The sequence below is a fragment of the Myiozetetes cayanensis genome, unplaced genomic scaffold (genome assembly GCF_022539395.1).
Source record: "Myiozetetes cayanensis isolate MyiCay16 unplaced genomic scaffold, myiCay2020 scf2-11, whole genome shotgun sequence".
NCBI classification, from domain to species: domain Eukaryota; kingdom Metazoa; phylum Chordata; class Aves; order Passeriformes; family Tyrannidae; genus Myiozetetes; species Myiozetetes cayanensis.
Genome location: NW_026087411.1, coordinates 110683070 through 110705113, shown reverse-complemented (window position 1 = coordinate 110705113; position 22044 = coordinate 110683070). Strand labels below are relative to the sequence as shown.

Below are 22044 nucleotides of genomic sequence, written 5' to 3'. Positions count from 1 at the left end.
CCATGCTTTACCGATAAAAAGCTTGCTCACACTGCAATAAAGGGTCATTTGGTCTTTTGGTCATATTTACCACTTTGCCTCTTTGTCTTCACTATTAGTGGAGTATCTCGAACCTGGGGTCTGAAAATTTCAGTGGTGTCACAGCTATCATCATTTTTCCTCAAATCTTTATTTCCTCAGATCGGGAAATGTGCCATGAGATCCCACGGGATATGTTGAGTAAGGAAAGAGACCAGAAATGGGCTCAGCTGAATGTCCCAGGCTCTGTGAAAGGAGGTTTCTCTTGATGTAGGAATAATGGCTATGTCTCAAAAAAAAAAAACAAAACACCAAAACAGATCATGTGAATACCAATGGATGTGGTTATTATAAAAACATACAAAGTCTATGGCAATTTAGGCACATTCTATTTTTGAATTATAATTCTCCAATGGAAAATGTCTGTAAATATTTTTGCAAGTGCAAGTGAAGGACTAAACTAGAATTTTTTACTTATTTGTAGGGATATAATTGAAGCAAATGAAGCAAAAGAGAGTGTCTTCTCTTTTTCAGTAGACACCAGCTAATGAGTTGCTTTGCAATTATGGTTCATTATGCTTTATATATCACCCCTTTCATCAGGGCCAGGGCAGGTAGGCAGACAGAATATCATCGTTCACCATTACTGTTATGAACATACCGGGCCATGAACTTAATGCAGACTTTCTATCTTTATGGTTACTCCAAATATTAAATATCGGTAATTCTTTGCAAATTCAAAAGTTTGCAATATTCATTTCTTCTCTTAAATTGCAACATTAAGAACTACAAAGCATGCCATTAAAACACAAGAGGTAAATGCTGAGTTCTCGTGATTGAACAAATGCAACAAACTGACCTCCTGTTTAGGATCTGGACACATGGTCTCAGCCTCAGACAATCATAAATGTTAGAAAAGACCTCTAGGATCATCAAGTCACGATCTTGTCATTTCTACAGCATCTGCTGTGAATTGTTACTTCCAAGTGGTACCTTGTGCTCATTCAAGACACAAGATGTATAAAGGGTGCTGTTCTTTTGAACTGAACAAGAAGGGAAAGGGATCCATCCATGAACCTCCCTGACTAAGCTTTGAAATTGATGATTTTTGGCTAAGATATTTCTGCCTTACTCTATCATGGTTTTCTGCTTGTGATCCATGGCAACACAAGGTCTTTAAAACATGTTTGGACAAAACTCTCAGGGACATGGTGGGATTCTAGGGATGTGCTGTGTAGGGCCAGGATTTGGAGTCACTGATCCTTGCAGGTTTCTTCCAATTTAGGATATTCTGTGACTCTGTGATTCTATGACTCCTTCTGATATGGAACCACAAGAAGTTTAGCAAAAATCTGTCCTACGTTAAGTTTGGAGAACAGGATTTGCTGTCCAGGCTAAAATCTTTAAATGATATAATTGTTCATTCTCACCATTTTTCCAATCTGCTTTTCAGATGGCACCTGTGAGGGCTTAAACCTCTGTCAGCTGACATTTGCAAAACTGTATGAAGTATTACTGAGGCCCAGTATAGCACAAATTGCCTGTAACCCTTGCTGAGACCTAAACTCTACAAAAAGCAACTGGATTCCTCAAAATTACCTTTGAACAACCATACTACAAGGGAGTTCCTTAGATGGCTCTCCATCAAGACTGCCAAAAACTGCCTATTCCATAATATGCACATGGTATTAGAGAAAACAGAAGGCTGCTGTGGTTCCCAGCTGGCAAAGCAGCTTTAAGTGTTTTGTTTCCATTTCCATGCACACAACAGCTGTGGAAATCTGACATTATTTGAGCCAAGCATCAGCAGAGAAGGACACCAGCAACAAGAACTGGATCATTTCTCTTTTTCCTACAACCCTCATAGCAGTACTGCATGGTGGAATTTGTTTTACATCCTATAAAAATAAGGGTAAGGCTACTAAATCCATTTTTGTTTGTACATTAAAATAGACATCAAATATCAGGAGTCTTCAAATATGACACTCCCTTGGGAGTTGTTGGGAGTCATTCTGTGTTAAGCCAGGCCGAAGTGATTGTGAAATGATTGTAAGAGTGGATTGGATTTTAAATTATAGATATTGCCTAGGTAAATGTCAGGGATTAACTGAAATGTCAACAGGTGTGATACAATTAAATGGTCAAAGAATGCCTGTTACAAAGAATACCTTCAGAAGATATGTGAGGTTCCAGAGATCCAGAAACCTGTGTTGCCAGGAGTGCCAGACTAATTTAATGCAAATCAGCAGGTAAATTAACCCAGAGACAACTTCACATTCTGACTGCATTGCTCACATCACATGCTACTGATGTCTACATGCTACTGGTATCTAGCCAGGTAAAAACCTACATTTTTCTTATACCCCTCAAAAATATGAGGGGCAAAGACAGAAAAAGCTTCTCAGCTTGGATGTGGAACTGGTTGGATGGTGGTAATCATAAGATAGTGGTCAGTGGCTCAATGTCCTGATGGACATCAGTGACCAGAGGTGTCCCACAGGGGTCTGCACTGGGACCAGGGCTGTCTAATGTCTTCATCAATGGCACAGAGGATGGGATCAAGTGCACCCTCAGTGAGTTTGCCAAGAACACCAAGCTGAGAGAGCTTGCTGACACACCTGAAGGACTGGATGCCATCCAGAGGGACCTGGACCAGCTCAAGGAGTAGGTACATGGAAACCTCACAGGGTTCAACAAGGCCAAGAGCAAAGTGCTGCACATTGGTTTGGGCAAACCCCAGCACCAGGAGAGGTTTGGAGATGGAGGGAATTCACTGCTGGGAAGGTCCTGAGCGTGCTGGTGGATGGAAAGCTGGACATGAGCCAGCAAAGTGTGCTTGCTGCCCAACTGTAGCATCTGACCAGATCGTTTCAGAATGAATATCCACAGTCAGCAATTACTGCCAAGACTGAAGTAATCCCTTCCTGCATTTGCATATGTTTTTTTATTAGTCATTCAATAAAGTCACGCTCTTTGATGCATTAATTATATGCCTTTGTGACATGGCTTTACGGGAACTTTCCAGGTGATTAAACTTGCAACAGTTTTGGGAATTCAGAAATGTTTTTTCCTGTTCAGAGATGAGTCTACCAACTGTGCTCATCTAGCCAGTTGCCAGATCTCATCTAGCTCACACAGGTATGAAACTGAAATTTGAGGGTATCCCCCAGACAGGTACTTTCTTAGAAATCCTTTTGGAAGACACAACACGTGGCCACCAGAAAACACTTCATGGAAGGTTTCAAGTGCTGCTGGCAAACATCTCTCCCACAGTGGCACCTAAAGTAATGTAGTGAAAGATCTGAAAATGCAAATAAATATGTATTTAAATAAATGTTTTCCTTTAAATCTTAAATTCAATTTTAGAACTTTCCTGCAGTTTATGCTATGCCTTCTTAACCTTCCAGAGACACAAGATGAGGTCACTGGCCTACTAGGATGAATAATTCCAACGCCTAGTAAGGTGCTGCTCATGGCATTCCTGGTAAAGATGTTGCTCTTGTTCCTGAAGGTTCCCAAACATTTTAATTCCAGAAGCCTCACAAACTCAATTTTCATTGCTTTTCTGGTGGAGGCAAAAAAAAGATTGCAACCATTTCGGTTAAAATGTCTCAGCACCTCAACCTTGTCACCTGGTACTACAGGAACTGTGACTTGTTGATATTCAAAAGCCATCTGGTCCTGGGAAACTGTCTTTGGACAGCTCTGCTTGAGTAAAGGAGGGTGGACAGAATTACCTCCAGAGGTCCCTTCCAAACCTGACAGTTCTTTGTTTCTGTGTCTTCCACACCACCAAATCACGGATCAGAAACTACATGGCTGCTCATTTTCATTGTATTTATGTACAATGTTTATTATATCATAATACCTGTTGAATTATGAAGCAGTAACAATGAGGAGGGGAGGGAAGGTTTGGGAAGGTTTGGGAAGGTTTGGGAAGGGAAGGTTTGGGAAGGTTTGGAAAGGGAAGGTTTGGGAAGGAAAGGGAAGGTTTGGGAAGGTTTGGGAAGGGAAGGTTTGGGAAGGGAAGGTTTGGGAAGGGAAGGTTTGGGAAGGTTTGGGAAGGTTTGGGAAGGTTTGGGAAGGGAAGGTTTGGGAAGGTTTGGGAAGGTTTGGGAAGGGAAGGGAAGGGAAGGTTTGGAAAGGGAAGGTTTGGGAAGGGAAGGGAAGGTTTGGGAAGGTTTGGGAAGGGAAGGTTTGGGAAGGGAAGGTTTGGGAAGGGAAGGTTTGGGAAGGTTTGGGAAGGTTTGGGAAGGGAAGGGAAGGGAAGGGAAGGTTTGGGAAGGTTTGGGAAGGTTTGGGAAGGGAAGGTTTGGGAAGGTTTGGGAAGGGAAGGGAAGGGAAGGGAAGGTTTGGGAAGGTTTGGGAAGGTTTGGGAAGGTTTGGGAAGGGAAGGTTTAGGAAGGGAAGGTTTGGGAAGGTTTGGGAAGGTTTGGGAAGGTTTGGGAAGGGAAGGTTTGGGAAGGGAAGGTTTGGGAAGGTTTGGGAAGGTTTGGGAAGGTTTGGGAAGGTTTGGGAAGGGAAGGTTTGGGAAGGGAAGGTTTGGGAAGGGAAGGTTTGGGAAGGGAAGGGAAGGTTTGGGAAGGGAAGGGAAGGTTTGGGAAGGTTTGGGAAGGTTTGGGAAGGTTTGGGAAGGGAAGGGAAGGGAAGGGAAGGGAAGGGAAGGGAAGGGAAGGGAAGGGAAGGAAGGGAAGGGAAGGGAAGGGAAGGGAAGGGAAGGGAAGGGAAGGGAAGGGAAGGGAAACATGCAGAACAAGAAGTTCTCAGAGACAGACACTATTTTGGAAAATAATTAAGTCCTTTTTATATCATAGATGCATAACAGGGCATAGGACATCAGCTCCTTGAGGAGCCATTGGATGCTTTTAAGTTCAGTTTTTCACCTGAAACCATAGCTGATGATGGGCTTAGTTTATTCAGACCAGTTTTATTTTCCCAGACTGTTTCCACACTTTCAGCTGATAAATTGCTGTTACAGTTTTTTGTTCTTATCAATGGTATCTCAGGGTCTCTCTGGCTTCTGGGTACCCCAGCTACAGTTTCAGGATACCAGCTGCAGTTTTCAGGGATGTTTCCAGTTTGAAAGTTTAGTTCCCAGGCTCATAGCTCCCAGGCCGGCAGGCAAAATATCTGCCAGTATTTTTCAGCAGATGTTTTCTTCTGTTCAGTAATTTTCCCTTTCTAACCAGGCCACTCTTAAGGCTGCTCTCATTGCAGCCTCTGCAGAGAAGATCCAATCTGCTTGTCCTACCTGCTTCCCTCTGTCAGCTGGAACTTCAGTCCCTCCTGAAAGGGATGTTGTTCTCTGAATGTAAATGTCTGTGTCCCCCAGGTTGAACACCTCATAAAGGAAGAATTCTTGAAAAAAATCAAAGATATAATTCCAATTTAGGCAGGATACAGGCTGATTAGTACTACATATGTATGCACTATGCTGTGGAACTGAAATAATTCAAGCAGGCAGATGTTATAAATCATCGTTCATCATTTTAATCAGATGAATAATTAGTAATGAAGATGGTGAGAAATGCAGAAAATCTGGAGAAAAAAAAAAAAAGGAGAGGAACTGCATAGAATAAGGACTGAGACCACTGTTAGACACTGAACAAAATGTCAATAATGGCCAAAAAAAAAAAAAGCGCCTGTTTTGGGTTCAATAAAACCAGGCTGATTTCTGAGTTAGCTGAGAAATTCTTGTGTTTACAAGACTATTAGTCCTGAAAATATTATTCTTCAATATGCATTGCACATGCATACAAGGCAAAGGTTCAGTTTGTTCTTAGATGCTCACGTAACAAAAGCGAGATCCTTGCAAAAAGACTTGGAAAAACCTGTGCATAAAACCGGTTTCTAAGGTAGATTGTACTTTATCCTACTAAATGTTATGCCTCTGCCATGAGCTACATTGAAGCATTGTCTTCATCATATAGAAAGGAACTTTGATCTGATGTTTGTGACCAATTTTGAATTGTCCACAGTGAACCTGACTGCTTCCCTCCCCGTTCCCAAGCACTATAAACCGTGTATCTGGAGCTTCATATTGCCTGGCTAAATGCTAAGGTGAATCACAGTTTCCCTTACAGCACATGAAATTGAGTTTTTTTAATAGTTGATTGTGGATTGCCTGTGTTTTCCTGAGATTCTCTGTACTTATGGGAGACAAAAAGAAGAGAAAGGATTTGCAGGAACTGCAAGAAATCAAAAATGAAGAGTTGTGGGATTGGAGCAGATCGATTTATAGCGCTTACAGATTGTGTGCCCAGATAATTTCAAAGCACATGGTATGAAGGGGTCAGATCAGCCTCATGCCAACATTTTTTGCAGCATCAGGCAAGACTGTCACTTAAGACCCAGCCAAGAGATTTACAATGTAAATGGTTAGTGCATATGGGCATGAGATTGCCTAAAGTCCCCAGCTGCCAGCTTAGACAAAGCCTTAATTAGCCGATAATGCTGGAAATTTGTGCTACTATGGAAGTTTTCTTTATTCAATAAGCAGTTCCTCAAACAGTACTGAACTGAAACAACAACCAGTTTGACAAGGAACCAAGGAATGTGGCTTTAGGTCAGTATATATTAACTAAAAATTCAATCAGTTAGCTAAAGGTAAAAGTGTATCAGTATATCTCATGAGATGTTTGCTACACTAAGAGAATGAGAACGTGTTTCTTTTTAAAGATTAGATATCTATATTTGGGGATCTAATTCCTTGGGGAGAGACTTGATTACGCGGCCAGTTTTTATAGATCTAGAGAAATACAGTTTCCAAGAGAGATACAAGAAATTTTAAGCCCATGTTCTGCAGACAGATGAACTGCCTGTGCACATGAGGCTAAGAAATTCAACAGGTTCAAGGTATTTGGACTCAGTTCTCAGTAAAATATTGAAAATAGCAGCTTCCATATTCAACTTTAGGTACATTCACCAACTGAGACGAAAATACCTTCAGTATTTTCTTTTATTGCTTGAATTATATTGTTTGTTATCCCTTATTTGCTTATTGTGTGAAATGATACTGCAGAAAAGAATGCTAAACCTTAGGCAGAGAAGGGCAATTTATTTTATAATTTTAAATATGTAAGACAACACAAAAGTAAATTTGTTTGTCTGTTTGTTTGCTTCCTCAATACTCCCTTGACTGGCCTCAGTTTCGTGGTATTCTTTTGTATATAAGGAAAAGAGGAGCAGAAGCATAACAGCCTTATTTCCAAAAGCACAACTATTCTGAATTATCTAATATACTGCAGCAGAGGATGTAAAGCAGCAGATAGCTCACTGAGCTGGTAATATCTACACTGGGAAAGCAGAAATCTGAATTTGATGGTTCTGGACAGTTCTGAAGGATAATAGTCTGTATAAGCTGCCAGCAATGATTTTTACTCTCTTCAACTAAGACAGAAAAGGGGCAGCAAGGCAAAACAAGAATCAGAAAAATCTGAAGAGAAAGCCTCCCTGCAAGCATGAGGTCAACCCAAGGAGACTCTGGACATTGATAAGGAGACCTAGGAAGGGTCAGGGTTTAAACTGTTTCATACTAAAAAATAAAAGATGAATCAGATAAAAGTATAAAGTCATACACTCATATACACAAAGTCTTTATGGGTATGAGTGTTATTTTGGCACTGTAAATAGGCAAGAGAGGACAGCAGCAATACAACTGCTCTTATCTGGAGCTCCCTTTGGGCTGTCACAACAGACCAAGGAAACCTTAGTATAAATGAAAATGAGGTCAAAGTGTGTAAGGGACATATAGGCATGCCAGAATGATCAGCTTAATGCTGATAAGAATCATTGAGTCCTGTGCAAAATGCTGCTTGGAAGCACTTTCTCTGTCTCATTTGTGTGCCATGTTCTGTAATTTTGGAGGTGTCTCAACAGTTTAATAAATTTTCCTTCACAAAAGCAATCAAACTCTCATATTGTGTGTCATCTACATTTTTCCTATGGTTAAAAATCCCCACATGCAAGCAGACACACGTCATGATCATCTTCAATCCAGGACGAGGTGACAGTGACCCTTGTGGAGATTTAATGTGGCTTTAGTAATGTTCAGTTGGCTGATCCATTCCAGGTCCAGCCAAGGGGGTTTGACTTGCCTGTTTGCCTTAAACAGCAAATGTCTGTGTTACCAAATGTGCTCGTATCCAGTACATAAAGAACTACCTGACATGTCAACTGAAATAGGATGAACTGTTATGGCCTTTTAAGTTCAGAAAACATATGAGTTTATATCTCTTTAAAGAATAAAAGTGGTAAGTGGGAAGCAACATGCCTGGGAGTGCAATGGCTTCCAAATGCCCAAATGGGAGCACTCCTGTGGACTCACACACCTGTCACAAAAAGGTGTCAAATAAGTCAATATCAGTGGAGTGGGAGCAGCCATTTGACTTGTTATCTTGGTAGATCAGAACTTTGTGAATTAAATGAGAAGATGGTAAAGCCTGAAGATGGAGGAAGGGGGAAACCAGGCCCTTGGATGGTTGATGAAATGACTGTGGTTTAACCAGAGCTGGAAATGAAAAATCGCTTCTCTGCCTTTTCCCTTTAGTGTTCTCTTATATTACCCTTTTTCCATCCTACTCAGAAACACCATCCCAAGCCAACCTGTCGTTAGCAAGTCGAATGCCATCCATTTACAATAAATTCCCTCCCTAAATGAGACACATTTGAACAATAGTCATGGTCCTCCAGGGCATGACTATTAGACAGACCTGCACCCCTGACACAGACATAACCCTTAACCTGGGGATGATAAATTAATCCTCTTCCCTTCTACACATGAAAAAAGTCAAAGCTGACTGTGATACACTCATCCTTCTGTCCTGGAGCAGCTGAGTTAGGAGAACACTCTCTCTAGTATCACCAAACCAAACTAAAGAGAAAAACCACCCCAGGTGTTCCTGCCCTTCCCAGCTGTGGCTGTCACCACAGCTCTGGGTTTCAGGAAAGACACAGCCCTAGAGACTCAAACACACTTATGAGGGTGGTGAGGCCCTGGCACAGGCTGACCTAGAGAAGCTGTGGCTGCCCCATCCCTGGAAGTGTTCAAGGCCAGGTTGGAAAGGGCTTGGAGCAACCTGGGATAGTAAAAAGTGTCCCTGCTTATGGCAGGGGATTTGGAATGAGATGATCTTTAAAGTCACTTCCAACCCAAATGATTCTGTAATTCTAAGAACACAGCTAATGTTAACTGCAGAATAATCCATGTTATCTCCATGTCCCCTTTCCTTTCAGCTGTTTTTTTGCAAGTAGGAAGATACTTGCTCACAAAAGAAACCACATGGATGTCTGAGAACACTCTACTGGGTCTTACAAATGTATCACTGAGACAGAAAAACACTTGATTTAAGTGTGTTATGTAATTTTCATAGAAGAGATTAGTTCTTGTGGTACAATACAAACTCTCTGTATTAAGAACACATTTCCAGATTTAAAAGAAACTAACTATGCCTCCTATATTCTGTAATTACAGTATGGCTGTATTGATCTTCCAGTTAGCCTTTATTTTCTATTATGTCTTGCTGCCCACTAATTAGAAATATTGTCCCTTTGAATTTCCTTGTATGCCAATCAAATTCTTTACTAAAATGTGGACCTTCATAATCTTTTTTTTTCTCATTATTATTTGCCTTGACACCACTTGAGAGAACTCAGGAAAGGTGTTACTACTACAAAGTTCTTTCCAGTTTTTCATCACAGTTGAATTCTCAGAGAATCTGCAATGTCGTTTTCCATGTTTCTAAACTCCTAAAGAAAATTAAAGATATCTTGCCTAACTGCAGATTTCTAAACATGGAGCATCTGATCCAATGTAGCCTTTTACATTTTCCTTGGATACAACTGATTTCTTGCAGAGAATGTTTTATCCTACTTTTCAGAGACATCTGCAAAGAAGTGATGTACAGTACTCCCATAGTTGTATTTCAGTGGAGTAATTATGAATCAGATGAAAACCAGAACAAAGGAATGAGATCCAATTTCTGCAACAATTTATTTGGATATATATATAAAATATCCCCTTCTTAATTCTGGAAGAGTCAAATTAAGGAATTCCCTTACTATATAGGTAAGTGTTACACAGGAGCACACTCCTAACTTTTGCTCAGCCTGAAATTCAAGAATTTGAAGAACACAAAAAGAAAAAGGAAGCCTGGCATTTAAGCAAACTGACATCTGTTTCATTAACAGACAACCTGAATAACTTGGTTTTGTGAGTGAGAGGTTTTCATTTGTCATAACTCTGCAAACTGAAGGAACTGTTTAATCAGCTTCAGCAGAGCACAATCCCTGAGCTTTGATACTTTCCCCTCACAGCACTTAGCAATGCAAACAATATTATGGATACCCAGAAGCATTGCAGCAGATTCACAATAGCAACCTGTCATAGTCTGCCCAAGTGAAATTGTTCCTGAGAAAACGACAAAAAAGAAGGAAATTAGCAAGAGAAAATGAGTGTCATTTGGGAAATTCGTATTAATTGCCTACAGTCATAGTCGATGTGAACCTACTCAGCAAGGAATATTTAAAATCAAGGTTTGAGTAGTCCCCAGAAAATCAACCTCTGTTTTAAGTCAGCTGCACACTTGAACAACTGGCAGAAGGGGATTTTCAGTAAGCCAGTTACTCCATTGATCTGAAAATGACAAGATTTAGGGCACACATTTGCACAGAACAGAGGTGGGGACAGCTTGAACACTTCGCAGGGTATGGAAATTTTCAGGAATGTAAACCTGAGGTTCCCATCATGGGCCATATGTGTGCCCCCAACAGGCACCACCAAATAGGTTACCATGGGTAACTAAAGCTGTTACAGGCTGGCAGTGAGCAAGTCAGAAACACAGAGAGAAGAAAGTGTTGAGGAGAAATGCAGGAATTATTCACGCAGATAAAGTTTAAAACCAACAAGCAAAACAAAACCAAAGGAAAAAGAAAAAGAAAGTAGAAGCTCTCATCCTCTGTGAACATCCTTAGACTGCAAGAGAATCAAGATAATCCATGCTCCTCAAGAGAGTTGGGGGAAAGAAGGGGAAGGAAAAAAAGGCAAAGTGACAGAAATAATCCATATTAATCCCTGAGATCTCCATCGTTCTCATGGTGGTCTGGTTTCCTCAGGACACATGGCAATATAGTTCTGTTTATCATCCTTTATCAGTGTGGAAACCACTGTCTTCCACCATGTTAGTGCTGATGAAAGTCTCATTTTCCTTTCTCATAAGCTTCACTCAATATATAAACCATGATAGGGAACTTTTTTTTCACCCCACCTCTTTGTCCCACCTTAATTTACCACCCATACCCTTCCCCTTGTGTATTTTTTCTGTGTGTCTCTGAGAAGAATCTGTATTTGTGTTGTCTACAGCCCCTGCTGGAATATAAATTACATATTCCTTGCTGCCCTTCTCTTTTCCAAGCTGAACAAATGCAGCTCCCTCACCATCTTTTCTTCTGTCATTAACTCCTGCCCCCAGACACCTTCATGGACTATTTGGCAGCTTTTAGGTTCATATTTGTGTTCTTACTCTTTGTATGTGCTCTGCCTTTCTTCTGGGCTTAATGTTCAAATTCAAAAGATGAAAACTGCTGTTCATTTTAACATTAGGAAAAATCTATAATTCTAAATCAAAACTGGCTGCTTGAGAAGTGAAAACTACCACAAATGGAGTTAGTATAGAGCTCACAAATCTACCAGATAAATTACTGATGCTTTCTCAAGACTCTTTCTCCAGACTCCGTTTGTTGTGACAGCAGGATCTTTTATGAGGAACCTGGATACCTGCAAGACTCCCAGGTGCTGCTGGAATCCATGCAGAATCGATGGCAACTGCTGAGATTTTGCAGGGTATTTAAGAAATCAGTTATCTGGAAGAGTTTTAACACCAAATGAATTCCCCTTGACATATCAAAGCTCATGGAGATTTATGTTACTGAAACAATAAATGATTTCTGAGCAGAGCCAAGGCTTCCTAAAATAAGTCACATTGCAGCTGAACAACACAAGGTTGTGCAACTACTAAAGTACAGAAGAAAATGTCAAGAACCTTAGAAGAAAATAGGATATTTATCAATCCTGGCACGACTGGCATGGAAACGGGTACAAACAGTGATTAGTAAAATGGTGAAAGTGTTTCACTCCACCTGCAAATAATTATAAAAATAGTTGGTGTGACTATTTAATAATGAAGTGGGACTATTTATTTCTTTATTTACAGATTCTTAAATAACCTTGTTTAAAGCTTTATTTAATCACTCAGAATTTTTTTTTAAAATACCAAAGTTACTTCTGGCTTTACCAAAACAAGCAAAACAAAAACCAACAACAAAAAAACCAAACAACCAAACAAAAACTAAGTAGAAAGAAAAATCTTCATTCAAAAGTCAAATTTTGAGTGTTTAGAAGAAATTAAGATCTTTTATTTCAATGATTTGTAAGACAGACGTCTGCGCCCAATATCTCTGCAATTAAGGGAGCAGTGCAAGCATTTCCAGAATGCAATGGTCTTTAGTTATTCAAGTGGGTTAAATCCTGCTCCACTGATGTCTTTTTCAGTTTAATCACTACAGGACATCTATATGATTATCTTTGACCAGACATCAGATTTTAACATATGAAGACTTTGTTAAAAAATTGTCTCACCATTCATACCTAAATATGGTTATGCTGTTCTTTGATATAAAAAAGAAAAATACCATCTGTTTTGCATAACTCTGATCAATAATAAGCCCTTGTTCTTTTAGAAATTGAGTGAAAGCTAATATGCAGAAACATTTTCAATGCATCTGTAGCTTATTTTGAGTAAGGTAATTTTGGGCTGCATGTGCAGATCCAGTGAATACAAAGAAGCTACTGAATGGTGAGACGATGGTAACTGCTTGAGATTACAAATATTAATAGAGAAAGAGCCCACCTTTGTCTATAATTTAATTCCCAGATATACTGTTATGTAGCAACATTAGGGTATAATGAATGTGCTCTGTTATTTGCTCCATGGTGGGCTTGGAGCCAGGGCGTCATTCTGCCCGAGAGACAAAAGACACTCTGTCTCTGCAGAGATCCCTGAATCTTCCCAACACGTTTCCTCATGCATTTTGTGAACTGTCTTTCCCCTCCCCTCTCCCTCTGTTATGTGAGCTGTGAACTGCAGTGAAAATCTGTCTGTGACAGACACTTTCGGTTCTTGGTCAGCTGTCAGACAAGCATGAGGTGAAAGACTTCAAATATGGCATTGTGCTCACAAACACACACACACTCACACACAGCGAAGCAGCATCACTGGCTACTGCTCATGTCCAAGCATGAAAACAACAACAAAACACACCAAAAAAAAAACCACTCAAAAAAAAAAAAAAAAAACCAACAAAATAAAATACCACAGGGAGAAAGTGCTTCTGTATGAGGCTGAGATCTTGCAAACAAAGAAGGAATACTTTACAGTTTTCACAGGATCACAGAATCATAGAATGGGTCAGGGTGGAAAGGACCACAATGGGTCACCTGGTCCAACCTCCCTTTCTCAAGTAGGGTCATTCCAGAGCACATTTTTTTGTTTGTCTGTTTTATTAAAACCAAACACATAAGATCTAAACTCAAAATGCAAGAGTGTCTTCATTCTGCACCCAGAACCCATCTGTGGCAGTATCTTCTGGATGAGATCTTCACTTTGAAAGTTGTTTCCATTAATCATTGAATATAGAATCGTTTGGGTTAGAAGAGACCATAAAGACCATTAGTTCCAAGCTCCTGCCATGGCCAAGGACTCCTTCTACTAGACCAGGTTGCTCCAAGCCCCATCCAGCCTGGATCATGCTGTCAGCATGGTGTAATCACATCACATAAGTCTGAGGTTCATTGCAGTGCAGTCAGTGTATATCCAGTGTGCTCCAAGTAAAATATCCTCTCTGGATGCTGTGCCATAACAAAAGACTGTTGTCTTCTCCTACAGCACCAGCTGAATTCTGCCTGTAAACACAATGCAGTATTCAGGGAAAGCAAAGGAAGCATCCCAGCTGGATAGAGTCTGAGATCAGGTCCTGAAAAGCCTTCTTTGTTCAAGATCTCACCAAACTGAGCCTCTGGGCTGGAGCACACAAGTGACACAAGAAACACCTTGATTTATTTTTGATTCTGAGAGGGATATTTTAGATCCACTAGGCTGAAGGTCTCTTTTAGCGTAACCTTTAAATCTAAACAAACAACATGGCCCACATGAGTATCTCTAATATTCAAAGATATTCCTAATGTCTCTGGATGCCTGTAAATAACTCGGTTTTACTGCCAGAGCTTACAAGAGTCAGGACATGCTGGTCAAGTGCAGACACCTACAATTAGGTGTGTGAACTTGAATCCTGCCATAAGCTCATTCCTAGTCACTGGAGAAATATAGACACCTGAAATGGGTGGCTCACCCTTTTCTAAGGTTGGATAAAGACATGTCAAATATGAATTTGATAGAAATGTCTGAAATTTATCTTCATTGAGTCCTTAAGTGGACTAAATGGCTACCCTTTACAGAGCTGAATGTCCATTTCTCTCCCTGAGCTGAGCTGCTGTTGGCTGTCTAAGATGCCCTGACAGATCTGAGACCTCCCCCCAGGGTTATCAGATATGATGAAACATCAGTGGGAAGCTCAAACTTCCTGAAGCAGTAGCTAATATTAAGGCATAATATTTTACAGCATCTCAAGATGGTGCCAGGCTCTGAAGCTGAGTAAATTAAATTAACATTTGAAGGAAAGTGGCTGAATCAGACAGAGGACTCTACTCAGCTGGCCAGACTCGGGCATTTAGCATCATGCATCCCAACAGAGAGGAAGTCAGGCAAAAACACCAGAACAAGGAGTTCCTGGACATACTCAAACACAAAAAGGAAGCAACTGACAGACAAATTCTGGTAAATCCGCAGAGTTTGGAAGCACAGCTAAGGCCAGGCGAGTTGACTCATTATGTGTGAAGCAACAGGAATGTGATTCATTTGCCTAAATATAGACACTTAGTGCTATTTTAAGTGCTGCAGGGTGTCCTACCTAGGCTCCATCTGACACTCCAGAAGGGGAGTCTCTGACAAGGGCTGTGTGATACCTGTTAGTCCCGTGCATATGTCTCAAATATGCTGCAGCAAAATTGGCATCAGACGTCCCTGTTTCAGCAACAAAATCCTCCCCTACATGTCTGCACTTCCAACTTCCCTGAGCATTTGGAAAACCCACCTTGCAAGTTGTCACCCAAATATCACAGAGCAGCAAGTGTCAGCCAGTGATGGCACAGAGCAGCACAGAGCAGTCTGGTGTGTGATCCAAGGCACATAACCCTCATTCCCAGGCAGTGCACATGGCTCTGGGAATGGAGACATTTGTTCCTTCCTTTCCAGCCAGCTGGGAGCTGGTCTTTTATCCCAAGCAACAGGACAAAACCACATGGCCTCAAGATGTGCCAGGGAAGGTTTAGATTGGATATTAGGAATAGACTTCTTCACTGAAAGGGTGGTCAGGCACTGGAAATGGCTTTTAACAGGGATTTAAAAGATGTGCAGATGTGTCACCTGGGGATATGGTTAAGTGACAGGCTTGGCAGTGCTGAGATAATGGTTGGACTTGATGATCTTAGAGGTCTTTTTCAACCTTAACAATTCTGTGATCCTGTAATTTTGGCAAATAATCCAAGCTTGTTCAACTTTCCCTGCACTTAATATTAAGGACATATCCACAGAGGATGCTCAGCCCCTTCTGGTGGATGAACAACATATGGGTTAAGATCTGCATCACGCGTATTCCTCTAACAACATTTGTTTTAAAACAGCAGATGAAAGGAAGGGCTTGTGTACAGGAGTTCCATTTGTGACTGAGCCACAACCTTCCTGCATTTGACAAGCAGGTCTTTTCCTCTTGTTTCCTCTTATCTCATCCTGCAGTTAACATTACTTCCCATTTTCTGAGATAACTTGGGTGGACACATTCATAGATGGTTATCAAATATATCCAGAAATATCTTTACCACTGAAATTTTTAAAATCCTTGGGGAATTCTCACCACAGGGATAATAATCTGAGTTTCCTCCTGACAATACTGAACTTCTTCACTTCCCTTCCTCTCCTCTTGTCCTTCTTATAGTCTTTCTGATGAGCACCAAAAAGCCCCTGTTAATATCTACCAATTTAGCCTTCATCTAAAATCAGTTCACTTTCTCTTCCACGGTTTAGCTTTTGGTATTCTCTTCCCTTTGCTCTCACTCTGACTGAATTCTACCTTTTTTTGGTCTATCGTCACAAGTGTGTCTTTCCCCAGCCCTCTGAGAAACCAGAGGAAAGTACACACAAACCAAAGAGAAGCTACAGAGTTTCTCCATGAAAAGAACAGAAAATACTAACTTTCCAGGAATGTTCATCAGCTTTGAATAGGCTATTCCCTTCCTACACTGAATTCCCTCAGCTTCTGTTACACATGTTTAGCCTAACAAAGCAAACTTTTAGTATCTCTTTCATTAGTTAGTTAAATAAAAATAATGGAAACAAAAAGGCATAATTAAGAATATATGAAACTTTCATATGGCCATTCAAGAATCATAAAATAAACATGTACTTCTGGGATCACCTGATTTTGTTTTGATGTCAGCCTCAGGATGAAATGAAACATGAAAGGTGCCTGTTAATTTCCAAGGTCTGTGAAAGGAGTCTTGCCCAAGTACAGATGCTTGTGGTTATTTAAATTAGGTTGTTTAAATTTCAGGTAAATAAATGACTTGTAGAATATGGTCTTAATGATGTTCACAATATTCCTTTCTCCAGAACTTTTTATCATCTTTCCTGGTAAATCTTGTTTTTAAGTGAATTCAAAGGGGATGTGACTATGTAAACTACTAATGCAGGAGACAGCCACGACTATAATGTTGTGTAGATTGCATATCCTTACTTCTTTAAAAAAATCAAAATGCACAACTTGGTAGAATTATCTATATTTGTTTCTTGTACTGTTTTGCCACAGCAGTTCTTCAGATGTGTAGGTTGATAGATAAAGTTTCTTGTAGTGTGTATGTCTATTAACATAAAACACCTGATAAAAAATACTCAACTGTTATCTTTGTATACGTAGGGTTTAGGGTGATGATGTAGACAATACTATTTCAGAAGCCATTTGGAATCATGTCCTGATACTTGATAGCAGGAAATTTTTCAAACTGTGGAAGAAATGGAAATTACTCCTAAATATTTTGGGGTTTCTCAATAAAACTGGAAGTAAATAATTATTAAGTTCTCTGACTCTGGAAAATTTGTGCTTGAACATTTCCTGTGCATGGCATTAAGTCAAGACCTTTTTGTGGGAGGCAGTTCAAAAGGATTTGGTCCTTTTTCCTTTCTGTGACAGGTCACAAGTTGTAATCCTGCACTGCCATGAAGGAGGACCTTAATGTAGACATGTTAAAGGAGGACCTTAACATAGACATGTTAAAAAGGTTCACAGGGGCTCTTTTGGCTCTTGCAGCCCTTTCTTTCTTCTACATATTCATGAGGGATATACTAAAGAGTAAAAAAGACATTGGGATTCACATTTGAGTGGACACCCTGGCTTTGGCCATAAGAGATGTGACACTTCAGCTCTCAGGTCTTTTCATGTGATAAGATGTGCACCAACACAGATGGTGAAATAATGACTGAATGTCCTACCAAATTGTCCTGTGTCAGCCTTCAGACCTGAAGAGTTGCTCTGATGTGCAGTGCCCAGGGAACTCCAGATGCTGGAGCAAAATGGATTTGCAGATTGACCAGCAGATTTTAGTCTCTATTCTGAGTCACTGAGAGATAAATAAACACATACAGAGATATGGGGAAAGGGAAATATATTTTAGCAACAAAATTTTCCTTAATAGAGTAAATTTTTAAATCCAAGTCTACTTATTTATAAAGTACATTGCTAGTCTTAAACACACTGCTGTTTCTGTAATGGGCTCTTGCTTTAGACAACCTCAGAGACTGATCAGGCTAAAATCTGAGCTGTACCTTAAAAGTCCCACTGGGAAGAAGAGAAACGAATGTTCCACTAGTCCAGTGCAGAAATCAATGATGAAACTGAATTTTGGAACTTTGCCATGGGCATACTCTTTCCTTCAATGATCCATGTTCAACAAAGGGTATGAAATATATATAAGTCATTTATAAAAATTCCACAGAATGCTTGCGCTCTATCATTTTTTTCCAGGCACAAAATTCTTATCACAAACGTTCCCTTTCCATGACATCTCACATTTTCTTCCCGACCTTTTAAAATCAGCATTGATAACAGCAGGCATATTGAGAATTAACTCTTCCAAAGATACGGCCTTATAGGAAAGCTTGCTATGGTATAAGGATGTTGTTATACAACCTTGCTATAGTGCTAAAATAGTGGCAAACAACATCTCACCCTAAACACAGAAACACTTCTTTCAGATAAATTATGCAAATTTAATTTCATTTTTAGCTGCATTTCTCTTGTGACTGCCTGGTCAAGTAGATCCTTGAAACAGAATCCTTCTAAATAAAAGCACTCTTGCCAAATGCATTTGTCATGGCAGAAGTCTGAAATTACTAAAAAATTAACCTTCTTCAAGGTCATGTTGCTTGGAGTTATTGGCTCTGTGAAGAGCTACAGAAGGACCTCGGTTTTCTGCCCTCAGAGTAGAAGTTGGGGATGATGGAGAGGGAAGAAAGAGCCATTGACTTCTGAAAGAACCAGCACTGTCTTTAAGATGGAAGCACCGTGCTCCAGTGGTTGACTTTGCAGTCAGTCTTTCCCAGTGACACACAATGGAGGCTCCAGGCTGCTGTTTTCCAAAGGTTTTGCTTAATGTCACAGTGTTTCCACCAGTTTACTTGTAAAATCAAAGCCCTGGGAAACACAAAAGTGAGGTAGAAATAAAAGCCAAGGCATTATGTTTCTCTTGGGATTATTAATATAGTTTGGAATCTCTGTAATGGACTCAAAGTACTTATCAAGCATGTGATCTGAGGTTGCACTGTTCACAGAGGAATTACCTCCCTGAGATAAATGCAGATACATTGGAAAGAGCATGCTTTTGTTTAGGCTAATAAAAAAATTGTATGCTCTAATCAATGAGAACATTTTCATCGTATGGAACATGAGAAGAGAATGTGGCTGATTATACCTCAAATACCAGTGGAAAAACTGGCCAAGAAGGTTCTTTAAGAACAATACATTTATTGACTTTTCCATTTGTGTAGCAGTCATGAAACTCCAGATGAGCACTTGTGCTTTCAGTTTGCAGTGGACAGAAAATGAGGCAACTCCCCACATTTATAATGCAGGAGTGATGAACGGATAGGGATTGTGTGATTGTGAGGATTATTCAGTGATGTCACCCAAGGTTGGCATCTAAGTAAGATGAACCTGGAGGTTACCCACCACTGAAAGGCTAAACTCGAGAAAAAACTTCTTTACAGTGAGGATGATCAAGAACTGGAGCAGCTTACCCAGAGAGATTGTGGAGTCTCCATCTTTGGAGACATCCAAAACCCAAGTGGACTCAGCACTGAGCACTGACAGAGTTTTGAGCAGGAAGACTCCTGCTCCCATTCCTCTGGAAGGCTGGACCAGGTGATCTTTTGAGGTCCCTTCCAACCTGAGATGTTCTGTGATTCTGTGAAAATACATTATAGGAACAGTTTTTGAAGAGTCATGGCAGAACCTCTATTTACAGAAACGCTGTTACCAGACAGGATGTTGTTCTGAATCATTCACTTGGGTTTACAAACAGCTCTTACACTTAAATGGGGAGTTGATTCACAGGGTTTCAGTGTATATTAGGCAGAGAGATGAATGACAAACATCATAAGATTTAGTCTTTGCCTTATGATCCATTGTTCACCGATCACCTGCATATAATCTTTTCATTAGTAATGGTTATAACAATTATGCTACTAACACTTGTTTTCTCATGTAGCAATTAGAGCTTCCCCTTGTAATTAATTAAACTGTCATGATCTGTCAACAAGTAAAATAATACAAATCTCATTTTGTGCCTCTCCAGTGTCAACAATACAAAAAGCACACGGCCTCAGAATAGCTTTGGTTGTGCAGGATCTCTGAAGCTCATCTGGTCTGTGTTCAGCCTCGTGTCTGTGTTGTAAAAGAGTCAATCTCTGCCTTTCCCCTTTCCAACACAGTGGCTGTTTGCTGCTCTTACTCCAGTTTATTAAAGTCTTGCTTGCACTGGGGACTCCAAAACTGGACTCAGTAGTCCTGACACAGTTTTTAAGTTGCTGAAAAAGTGGGTACAATCACTATTTTCAGTACTTGCACTGTGTGGTGACTAAAGCAGCGCCCTCACTTTGGCAAGGGAGCACTGATGACTCATATGCAACTTGTCCTGGAGTCATAGAATCATTTAGGTTGGAAAAGACCTCTGAGGTCATCCCTGTCCGTGGCAGGAGGTTTGGAACTGGATGATCTTTAAGATCCCTCACAACCTAGAGCATCCTATGATCTACAAGTCCAATCCCTCAGTGTTTTTACTACAGCTGCTCCCTCGACACTTGCTCTCTCCCAATTGTTTATTTTCAGATCTTTTCCTGATCAAATCACTGTTTCAGGTTTTTGAGATTCATCTGAATGACAGCCTTGTGGTCCAGCATACAGACTGCTCCCTGCAATTTGGTGCCAACCCCAAACTTGCTGACAGAGTGTTCCTTTCCATGTAATTACAAACCAACAAATCACACCTTTACCATTTCATCTGGCAGATGTTCCCAGGTTTCCCAGGTGCTGAAAAGCAAAGGCCTGTTCAGAAATCTTCACAAGGGACTAGAGTAGGAGTTGCATGACTGAAGAAGAGAGAAGACCAGAATTTAATCAGAAAAATAACAATATTTGATACAAAAGCAGGCAATGACAACTGATCTGGTCAGCAGTTATGTGAGACTGAATGTGGACAGAAGCAGTCAATATGCACACAAATCCCTTCTGACCTGGCAATCTTTCCACCCATGGCAATGTTTCTCACCAAATGTACCCGGAAATGCCAAAACAAATACATGTTTTAATGTTAGAGCACACAGTAATCTTTTAATCTTGATCCAATATCAGGGGAAAGTATAAGCTACAGAAATATCCTTGTCTCCTTTTTTGACTTTTACACTATCAGATGGATGTAAAGAAGCCACAGCATGAACAGGAACTTGGCCCAAGACTTTTTAAACCCCCATGGAAAAATCAGCAGGCAAGATTCCATTTTGGTTACAACAATGTCACTCTGCAGACACCTCAGTAGCCACCTAAGTTTACTGGCATCGCTGGAGATTAGGATCAAGTGCTACTACAACTGGACATGTCAATCATTAGCAGAGAGCTTTGTACCACATTCCCTTTGACTGCAAATCTCACATAAAGGAGTAAAACACCCAAAACTCATTTCAGAGTATTCCACCTCTTCCAGTACAGGAAGAGGAAATAAAAATGGAACCAAAGCAAACAGCCTCCTTTTTGGGTGAATTTGCACTTGAAAAATACGCTGTTGTCTCTGGTCATTACTTCAATTTTGTAATACCTGTGACGTTGAAGTCACCTTGTCCTATCAGGAAACAGAAGAGCTATAAATCACCCTCCAGGGAAGAAGTCTGGTCACTGCCACAACTACCTGAAGAAAGAAAGAAGAAATTCCTGATCTTCTTGGAAGTAAAAGGTAGGATTTACATTGATTTGTTGGCTTTAAGTATTGCCATTTTTTTTTCATGTATTAAAATACAACCTATTGTCAGAAGACTTCTTGAACAATTTAGGGTAGTCTCAGAAAGAGGATTTTATTCAGTGAAAAATAAGGATTACATAGGCAACCATGCAACAAAAGCTGGAAAAAAAGGGGGGAGAAAATTGATGAACAATCAAAAATGACAGATGAAAAGACACCTGTGTGCAAGAAAGAGCATCTTGGCAAATTATACGTACATAGAGAAAGGGACAGAGAGACAGTCAAACATATTGAATGGGATATACATTGAACTCAGTGTATTTTATTGGTATATGTTACTATCATCACCTATTTTC

General features: G+C 40.2%; 1 protein-coding gene across 1 annotated transcript in view; it reads left to right on the top strand.

The window, feature by feature from the left end:
• Window positions 1-21548: 21548 nt before the first annotated feature.
• CRISP2 (cysteine rich secretory protein 2) overlaps window positions 21549-22044 on the top strand; it is a 37260-nt gene continuing 36764 nt past the window's right edge. Inside the window, exon 1 of the mRNA XM_050315573.1 lies at window positions 21549-21682. The gene's annotated coding sequence lies outside the window, so the exon portion shown is untranslated. The remainder of the gene's footprint in view (window positions 21683-22044) is intronic.